The 8,474-nt window shown below is 48.8% G+C and overlaps 1 protein-coding gene across 1 annotated transcript in view; it reads left to right on the forward strand.

Annotated features, from left to right (window-relative positions):
- Positions 1-2,901: 2,901 nt before the first annotated feature.
- The window catches only part of HRH1 (histamine receptor H1), a 73,187-nt gene continuing 67,614 nt past the window's right edge, over positions 2,902-8,474 (forward strand). Inside the window, exon 1 of the mRNA XM_032411936.1 lies at positions 2,902-2,973. The gene's annotated coding sequence lies outside the window, so the exon portion shown is untranslated. The remainder of the gene's footprint in view (positions 2,974-8,474) is intronic.

Here is an 8,474-nt window from a genome sequence, read left to right on the forward strand (position 1 = left end):
GGCCATTTCTGCTTTCCTGTGGACAGACCCAGCCTGCTAATAAAATAGACACAAAAGAAAACGGGAGTCAAGGCACAGAGGGAAACAGATTCATGACAACTTCCTTTGAGCTTCTGGCACAGATTGTCTGAATCCAAAATGTCTTCTGAAATTCTTTAGTTCAGAACACTTTTTGGCTGAACCTGGTTATAATTGGGTTTATGTTCCCTGCCACCAGAAGAATCATCATTAAAATCTTGGATATGACCCAGGTGTTATTATTCTCATTTAACAGATGAGGTCACTGAGGCTCAGAGAAACAATGTGAGCACTGACTTAACAAGTGGTAGAGCAGATATTTTTCATCTATCCCTTCTTAATCTGCACCTCTAATCTCAACTCAGGGGCTCAAAGAGTCCCCCTTTTCTAACTTTCCTCCACAAAGCACAGAAGTAGGAACAGGCTTGTGGAGGCAAGCCAATCCAGGTTCCAGACCCGGTTCAGCTGCTTCCTAACTGTCTGATCTTGGAATGACTTAACTAGCTGTGTACCCTGAACAAGTCTCTTCCCCAATTTGTGCCTCACTTTTCTCATCTGTAAAATAGGAAGCTAATAGTATCTTGCTCACAGCATTGTTGTGAGGAGTAAGGGTACTCAATTATGTCTAATGCTCTTAGAGCCTGGCACATGGTAAGTATGACAAAGGGCTTACAATTATTTTTCTTTTGCTGCCTGTATGTTATTAGTAAGTTGGTTACCCACCTCCGTCCCACATACCCAGGATGAGGCCTGAGTTAGATATCGGTTCCAAATGCCACAACGAAGCCACACACACCCTGCTCACCAGGGGTGTCAAATAATGTCTGACATGCTGTTTCTAAAATGCTGATATTTCTAAAAATGGTGATCACTATGGGCTTAGTAGGCCCAAAACCAGTCCAGGAAGTGAAACTTTGGAGAGGCATTCCAAATAATCAAGCTTTTGCTGAATTGCAGAAATGAGAGGGAATGGGAGTGGACCCAGCCATTTCCAAGCTCCCCTCAAACTCTTACTCCTATCAGCCCCACAGCTGTAGGGGGTAGATTGCATTTCCCTTAGAGTTTGTAACAGTTGCTCCCCCAAGGGCTAACTCAATTCCAAAAGGGGTATCAGTCTGGTAAAGTATAAAATATGGAGGCCCTGGAGAATCACCAGGGAATGGAAGGGGGCTTACTGTGGATTCAGAGTGAGTTCTAGTTGGGGGGTGTGCTCATCGACATAGGTCTGGTCAGAGGAACAAACGGGGAATCCCTTGCCTCTTTGATTCATGAATGTCAGAACTGTTACCCAGGATGGTAACATGGATTGTCAGCTGTCTTGAACCCAAAGTTTCCTATCTCTGGGCATCACCATCAGCTCTTTAATCCCTAACTTGCAGAAAGGCTCAGTGGTCTATGAGCTACCATTTATGGACTTGGTAAGTCCTTTATGTAAATGACCTCCCAGGGCTTTCCAGCAGCCCCAGTGAGACGAAGATTACAGCACAGTAACTATGATCTTGGACCTTGTAGCCAACTTGCATAGGGTCGATTCCCAGTTCTCCTATATACTAGCTGTGTGACCTTGAGCATGTTACTTAACCTCTCTGTACCTCAGTTTTCTCCTCTGTGAAATAAGAATAATAATTGTTCCCACTTATTTAGGGTGTCTTGAAGATTAAATGAGTAGGCACCTTTAGCACTTAGCACCATGACAGCTGTTTTTATTAACCCTCATTTTGTACATGTAGTCCAGGAGGCCAGAAAGATAGCACATACCACCCACAGCTTGTGAACCTGGGCCTCAAACTAGATCTGTGTGATCCCACAACTCTCAAGTGGAATTGCCTCCTACTCAGAGGAAGCTAAAAGCCCCACCATGCCCCAAACCCACACCCTACCCGCCCCCCACCCCCAAACGCAGGGTTCTTTCCTCCTCAACACCCTTCTCTCCCTCCGCACTTGAGTGTCTCTTCTGAAGCGCTGAGATAAGATCTGAGGTCATAACTGCTTAGAGGTTCAGATGGAGTTTTCCTGGTACTTAGGAAAGAAAACTTTACCTCTCTTCCCTGGCTTTTGGAACTGAAGGCAGCCAGTAAGAATTCTCAAGCTGCCAGAGTCAGGGGGCAGAGGCTCCTGGGGACCTGCAGAAGAACCCCCCCCCACCCTTGCAACCTCCCTTGGCCCCAACTCTAGATTCAATCTAGCACAGGATGCTAATTGAAACCCATTGTAATTTTGAAACTTGAGCTCATCTGGAGGGGCTACGGAGAAATAGAGGAGGGGTGTGGCGTTCTAGACCTTGGGGGTCTCTCTAGTTCCCCATGAAACCTCTAGGGTAGGGTCCCTGTCTGTCAGTCTTACTGTTTCTCGGTCTGGCTGGCTCTGTCCGTCTGTTTCTATTTTGGCCTCTCCAACAGGGATAAGTGGAGGTGGGGTATCACTATAGGTCTTTGTCTATCCTTCGGTCCCTGGTTGACTTTGCCAAACATCATTGCCTCTCTGACTTTCCATCTGTCCTTTATCTGGACTTACCTATTTCCGTCTGCCCACCCTCAGGTGAGTGTGGGCGGTGGGGAGTTCTCGCCAGGGTTCTGACCCATTTTTTTTTTTTTTTATTCCGACCCTTCTGTCACTTCTCTCTCCAAACCCAAGAAGCCGCACCGCGGCGCGGAGCCCGAGGCTGGGATGCGCGGCGGGAGGTGGGAGGTGTCGGAGCCCCGAGGCACCCCCTCGCGCCCCCTCCCGGCGTGGGAGCGGACCTGGGAGCTCCGAGCCCGAGGCGAGGGCGCTGCAGGCCCACGGGCCTGGGTCTCCGCCTCCTTCCCCCCGGCTGGCCCCCCTCGGCGCGGCTCCTCCTCCGGAGCCCCGCCTCCGCAGTCCGCTCCTTCGGCGCCCCAGCCTCAGCCCCCGCCGCCGCCGAGCAGCGAGCAGCCTGGCCGCCGCGCCACCAAACTTTCCCCGGAGCCGGCGCGGGTGAGTCAGAACGGAGCGCGGGCAGGGCGCGGGCAGGGGCCGCAGCGGGGCCGCAGCGGCGGGGCGAGGCTGTGCACGGCCGTTGGGTCTGGGCATCCTTGCGGAGCGGCGGGAACCCCGGGCGCGGGGTGGGCGCACTCGGGAGCTCCAGGGACCCCGGCGGCTTGGGGCGGGTCCCGCAGCGCGGCTCGCTGCAGGGCACCCTCCCTGATACACCGTCCTGGCGCCGCGCCCCGACGCGCAGACACCTGTGGCTTCCCCGGGGTATGCCCGGGTGCGCGCCCCGAGCATCTGCCTTCGGGCTCCGGGGCGGAGAGGGCGAGTCCCCAGCTTTTCCAGAGCTGCCCCTGACTCTGAGTTTGATGCTAACCGCAGTCCCAACCCATCTGTTGAGTGCGTTATCTGTGCCAGGCGCTGGGCATCCATTACCTCTTGGGATTCTCCCTGTAACGCCAGGAACCGGGTATTATTACACCCATTTTACAGAAAAGGAAACCGAGGCTTAGAGAGGGAAAGTTGTGTCCAGGAGGGCAACCAAGTCAAGGAGAGAGCAGGGGTTTTGAGCCCCAGTTGGCCTGACCCAAACCACTTAATCGCACGCGGGCAAGCCCAGGTTCAGCGTCACCAGGCGTCCAGTATGGGAAGGTCAAGACCACGGCCAGCGGTCTTCTGCGACTAAGCTGCAAGCCCAGGAGGGACAGACCACCTCCTCATTGTACCTCTCGGAGGATCCTTTGGAAAAATGGGTGGTCATGACTGCCAGGGCATGGATTTTGGTGGCCGAAGAGCATTGGGGCTGCTCTTTCAGGGCAAGAGTGAGAGGGGACCAAATTCTGGAAGTTGCTCTAGATTTTTCTGGAAGGAGTCAGGGAAGTCTGGAGCAGGAGCTGGAGCGCAGCAGTCCTTTATGGAAGCCACTTTATCTCTCTGGGTGATTACCGCCCTCCTAACCCACTCCCCTGTCCCACAAGAAGACCTCCCCCCCCACACACATCCCTTAATCTCTGAGGTGTCCGCTCAGCCTGGCTGCTGGTAGTTCAGAGATGCTCCAGGCAGGGTCGCTGTTCTCCGGCAGGGGCCTCCCACCTCAGACCTGGAACCTGGCATGAGGGGACCAGTGCTTGTCTTACTATGTAAGCCTGACTGGAAGATGCTGGGACAACTCATTCCTTGATGGGGGGTAGGCCCCTGTGAGTGGAGCACAGATGGAGTGTATCTCCAGAACATGAAAGAGAGGGGACTTGGGGGTCTGATATAGCCCCATTCTTGGCAGCCAGGAAGCAGCATGGACTGGGAGAGGGAGAGAGAGAGGACCGATCATAGTGTCATTTTGCATTATCCCATTTAGTTCTCACAGCAGCCTTACAAGATAGGCACTGTTATTACTAGCCTCATTGAGCAGTTAGTCTGTTGAGGCTCAGAGAGGTTAAGTAACTTGCTTGAGTTTGCCCAGCTGGTCTGTGGAAGAATTGGAATTTGAACACAAATCTTACTTGATTCCTTCCAGATTATCAGTGAAACTCAGGCTGCAGATGTGACCTTAGGTCCCTCCTGCTTGTGGCTGGCAGCAGCAAAGGTAAAGAATAGGGTCCCTGATGCCTGTGCACCATTCTCCTTTTTCTCTGATGGGTGTCCTGCAGGAGGCCTGCTGCTGAGTGGGTTATCATTCACAGGAATCCCTGACAGCCCCATGTAAATACGCTAGTATGATTCAGGGCTGGCTGGACCCTCATCTGAGCCCAAGGCTGTCTGAGGTTGCCTGGCTCTATCAAGAGGTATTTCCCCTGGAAGAGGGAGAGTCTGTCACAGGGGAGGGAAAGCCTGGTACCATTTTCAAGTGTGATATAGAATCTTTCCAAGGCAAGAGATGGGCGAGCACTCCCCATCCATGATTTCGGAGCTGATGGAGACTGGAGCTGCCTGCAAAGGAGCCGGCAGCCCGGGGGAGACTGGGCAGTCCTGGGCTGGGAGTGGCCCCTCCTGGCCCTCAGCTGAGTGTCCAAGGGAGGAAGAACTTATATCCGAACCTCCTGCCCCTGGACTCTCTCAGAATTCCATGTTTTCGCTTTCCTTTTCACAAGCGAGTTGTGCCTGGTAGAAATGGGTGGTCTTTCCTTAGCAAAGAGGAAGGATAGCAAAGAGAGCAAAAGTGTGGATCCTGGAACTGGCTCAAATCCCAGTGCTGTTTATAAGCTCTGTGGCCTTGGGCCAGTTGCTATACCTCTCTGTTCCTCAGTTTCCTCATTTCTAGAATAGGAAGATTCATAGCACCTTCTTCACTGGGTTGCTGAAAGAACTGTGTTCATATGCACGAAGCACTTAAATGGGGGCATGTAATACGTAAATGTGCTGTTTAAAAGTTGGTTGTCATGATTGTTAGTATTAAGGTCAAACAGGCCCAGCTCTGTATCCTGGCTCTGCCATCTGCAAGCTGCCTCACCAGTGCAAGCCTCTTGCTTTCTCATCTGTCAAGTGGAAGACATAAGTGTGTGTCTGGGAAGTCTTAGTGTGGTCCCGGGCTTTAAATAGCCTAAAACCCAATGTCTCGGGGCCGACTTATTGAAACTTCTGGCACTCTGCAGAGTGCAATCTCATGCAGACGCTGAGCGTGACCACAGTTATCACTGTTATGGTGAACCTCATTCCTTCACATAGTAGCTTGAACTTTATACTTTGGCTTGGTTCCACGGGCCATGGGTTGGGGAGAGTTTTCTCACTTCTCTATGGGTAAGGAAAGGGTACTTCCTATCTTTCAGCCAGGCTCTCTCTTCATGATCATTCTCAAGTCCAAGCATGGGCCTCTCAGTGGTTGTGGGATGGCAGAGGATAGGTTTGAAATTCATTTCATAAGGTGTCCTGTTCTCACCAAGGTAAAAGCCTCAACAGAACACACCACTCTGCCTTTCAGATTGTCCTACTGACTTGGGATATTTTGTGCACCTTCTAGGTGAGTGGACACATCTAGATTTCTGAAAATTTTGTCCCTTAAAGACAGAATAGTGAAGTTAAAAAAAAAAAAAAAAAGCTCAGGACTAGAAACCCAGCCCTTTGAGCTGAGTAACCTTGGGCATTAGTCTTTTCATCTGCAAAATGGCCACTAATCATATTTCCCAGTGTCTGGTTCTCAGGAATAATGCCAAGATGGAAAAGCAGAGAAAAGAAGGAAAAAGGCAGATAGTATAAATGGCAAAGAATTACATGCAATTGTAAGTAATTCTCATTAGCATTCAGGCTGAGCATTAGCTGTAATTGCTCCTGATCTAAGATGTTTTATCTGAAAGATATACCTGGCAGAGGATCATTCAAGCCCCAATCACCTGCTGCCCTCCCTTTCACAGTGACGCTGAGCATTTCTGAATCTCGGGATGTAATTATAATAAAGCTCCCATATCTTATTTATAAGTGACTCACTTCTGCCATTAATGGTGGCAGAGGACTCAGGCACACACTCATTGGGAACAATGCTGCTGATGCTGTGGGAGGGGGGGCCAGGATGCCTCTCCTCTTTTATGCATTCATCTTCCCTGCTGTAATTCTCCAGTGATAATGCACAAGGATCACATGGGCCAGGATCGAAACTGACAGCTCTCAATTTGTGAGCAGCTTGCATGGCAAGGCCCGTTGAAATTTGCCTCTGCCAGCAGAATGGATGTTAGAAATCACTACATTACAACAGAGAGAATGGAGTAGAGGAGGTTGAGGAAGACACCTCCAGAGAGTGGTTAAAAGCGTGGATGCTGGTGTTCAGTAGGCCTGAATTTGAATCTTGGTTCTCCCAGCTCATTAGCTGTGGTATGACTTTTGGCCATCTTCCCAGCTAGACTATCAGTTTTGATCGAGCAGGGTCCATGTCTATCTTATTCACCAAGGTATTCACAGCTCCTAGTGCATAGAAGGGGTTCGTGTGGCCATGAGAGACGATGGACTCTGAAAAACAAACTGAGGGTTCTAGAGGGGAGGGGGGTGGGAGGATGGGTTAGCCTGGTGATGGGTATTGAGGAGGGCACGTTCTGCATGGAGCACTGGGTGTTATGCACAAACAATGAAGCATGGAACACTATATCTAAAACTAATGATGTAATGTATGGGGATTAACATAACAATAAAAAAATTAAAAAAAAAGAAGGGGTTTGTGTGAATGTCCAATGAATGAAGAAATGGATACATGAATGACAAGTTGCTTGATCGAGCCTCAGCTTTCTCATCTGTAAAATGGAGTTAATATAGCACCCACCTTGTAGGTTGCTGTGAGTACTGAATAAGGAAATGCTACACACAGGATAAGCACTCAGCAATGCCCTTGATGACAAATTGATGAGCAGAGTCTGCGGAGCGAGAACCTTTTTCCTACCCTCAGACCAACAAGAGTCAATAATACTGGTCACAAGAATCCCTCTATTTATACAGCACTCTACAAAGTGCTTTCATATCCATTGACCCCTAACAACTAGACAGAATGGTTCTTTCTGTTTTACAGGCGAGGAAACAGGTTCAGAGGGGTTTGTAGAATGTCCAGAGTCACCCATTTAGAAGTGGCAGGAAGTAGAATATAAGCCAGTTTGCTCTGATCTGCTGCCTAATACTGTGAGCTCTCTGTTGCCCCACTGGAGGCCGGAAGGTGCAGTATTTAATCTTCCATGAACATGGTATCTCTCTTCATTATTTAAGATATCTTTAACTTCTCATGGTATAGTTTCCTCATTTTCCCTTGGTGGTCTTGCACATCTTTTGTTAGATATATTCCTAGTTATTTGATATTTTGCATGCTATTATAAATGATGTATATATATATATTTTTAAGTTAATGTTCTATTGGTTATATTTTGGAAAAATATGTTTGCATTTTATATATTGATTTTGTATCTAGAAATCTTGCTATGCTCTCTTACTAATTAAAAAAGTGTATTTGTAGATTCTTTTGGAAACAATGTGTATAGAATTGTAGGAGGTGCAAATAACAGTTTTTCTTCCTTTCCAATACTTTCAAGTTTTATTTCTTTTTTCTTTTTCTTTTTTCCTTGCCTTATAGCCCTAAGACTTCAGTACAAGAATGAATTAAAAAGGGGATAGTGGGCATCTTGCCTTTTGTAGTTCTTACAGAGGAGCTGTCCACATTTGATGATTAGGTATGTTTAGTCTAGGGTTTTGGTAGATAATTTTTTTTAAAGATTTTATTTATTTATTTGAGAGAGAGAATGAGATAGAGAGAGAGAGCATGAGAGGGGGGAGGGTCAGAGAGAGAAGCAGACTCCCTGCTGAGCAGGGAGCCCAACGTGGGACTAGATCCCGGGACTCCAGGGTCATGACCTGAGCCGAAGGCAGTCGCTTAACCAACTGAGCCACCCAGGCGCCCTTGGTAGATAATTTTTATCAGATTAAGGAAGTTCCTTTCTAATCCCAGTTTGCCACTTATTCTTTTTCTTTCTTTTCTTCCTCTTCTTCTTCTTCCCTCCCTCCTCCTCCCCCTCTTCCTCCCCCTCCCCCCCGCTTCCTCCTCCCCC

This window comes from Phoca vitulina, unplaced genomic scaffold (genome assembly GCF_004348235.1).
Source record: "Phoca vitulina isolate PV1807 unplaced genomic scaffold, GSC_HSeal_1.0 scaffold13, whole genome shotgun sequence".
Classification (NCBI taxonomy): domain Eukaryota; kingdom Metazoa; phylum Chordata; class Mammalia; order Carnivora; family Phocidae; genus Phoca; species Phoca vitulina.